The sequence below is a fragment of the Octodon degus genome, unplaced genomic scaffold (genome assembly GCF_000260255.1).
Source record: "Octodon degus isolate 3935 unplaced genomic scaffold, OctDeg1.0 scaffold00011, whole genome shotgun sequence".
NCBI lineage: Eukaryota > Metazoa > Chordata > Mammalia > Rodentia > Octodontidae > Octodon > Octodon degus.
In genome coordinates this window covers 13,930,957-13,932,553 of record NW_004524587.1, presented here as the reverse complement: position 1 = coordinate 13,932,553, position 1,597 = coordinate 13,930,957, and the positions used below count along the sequence as shown (strand labels likewise).

The 1,597-nt window shown below is 40.7% G+C and overlaps 1 pseudogene; it reads right to left on the bottom strand.

The window, feature by feature from the left end:
• Positions 1-935: 935 nt before the first annotated feature.
• Positions 936-1,597, bottom strand: part of LOC101577097 — a 2,964-nt pseudogene continuing 2,302 nt past the window's right edge.

The window sequence follows — 1,597 nt, the reverse complement described above, 5'->3', positions numbered from 1 at the left end:
AAGCTTAGTAAAGCACAGGGACCATGGTTCAATCCCCCAGCACCACATGCCAGCCAGCCCCCGCCCCCTGGTGGGTTGAGCTGGCCACACACAAATAAATAAATAAAATTTTAAAAAAAAGAGTGGCTCCGATGAACTGTTTATAAATACTTCATTTTTATTTATTTATTTTTTTTGTTTGTTTTCTGTATTTTAGGGCAAGGTCTACAGGGTGTCCAGGGTCTCACTATGTGGATCCAATTTGTAGTGATTCTCCTGTTTACAGCCTCCCAGGAGCTGAGATTATAGGCACTTGACACCACACCCAGTCTCAATCACATCTCAGCTTGCCCCATGGGCAGAGCCAGCACTGCATGCCTGGGATCAAACCTAAGCAAGCACTTTAATCCGCTGTGCTATCAGTCCGACCCTTAAATACTTTAGGTTACATACAGTTATACTCAAAGTTGAGTTCATCTAAAATCTTAAAAAAAAAAAAAATCCTGTTAATCCTCAAATGGGGCTGGGGAGATAGCTCAGTGACTTAAATGCCTGCCTGACAAGCACAAGGTCCTGAGTTTGAGAAACAGTACAAAAAAAAAAAAAAGAATTATTACAGAACACAAATATTAAGGGGCTGGGAAGATGGCTCAATAGAATAAGCGCTTCTCTGGCAAAGTGCAAAGGCCTGAGTTCAATCCCAGGTTCCTCCCCCCCCCCAAAAAAAAAAAACCAAACCTAAAAATCTTCAAATGGTGCCTGTTATATATAGTTTAACATTTCTGTTAAATGCATGCATTGAATTACTTGTTTGTTTTTATTTTGTTGCTAACTCAGGCTGCCTTAGGGATGGGTCTGGTGCGGATTGTGGAGCTGGGGATTGGAACTGCAGTCCCTTGCAGTGATTTGCCTAAGCAGGCACTTTAAACAACTGAGGTAACCCGCAAGCCCCTGAATTACTTGTTATCCAAGTGTAGCAGCTGTTCCTTGCCATTTATCATTAAAGACTTTAACTGTCCATCTTCAACTTCTACTTTTGCTTGACTATTCTCAACAATTATCTTTGTGGTGATGTTTCTACCATTAACGATTTCAGTAGAAGTTGATATAGATTTGAAGTTACCCATCCTGCTGCCGCCAAACAATGTGGATGAAAATGAAGTGAGGCGCCCATGACCTAGGGGATCAAATAAAGTAAATCCTGTATCAAATGAAGAAAATCCACCTCCAAAGGATGGAAATCCACTGAAGGCAGAGAAAAGAGAGCCTATACCATGGCTTCTGCTTCCTCGGGACCCCTTCAGTTTGCAAAAATGTCTTCAAATGGGTCTTCATTACCAAAGAAGTTGAACGAAAATGGGTCCCTTGCACCAAAAACTTCCTTGAAGACATCTTCCAGGTTCCAGAATGTGAACCCAAACTCAAATGGACTGTCAAAGGGACACCCACCTCCTGCACCACCATTTAATCTTTCTTCACCATATTTGTCATAGATGTCTCTTTAGCATCTGATAATACCTCATATGTCTCAGCCACTTGTTTGAATTTTCACTCAGCTTTTTTTTAATTTTAATTTTATTGAGAAACAAATATGAATGAGACAGTTTCAAAGCTGATT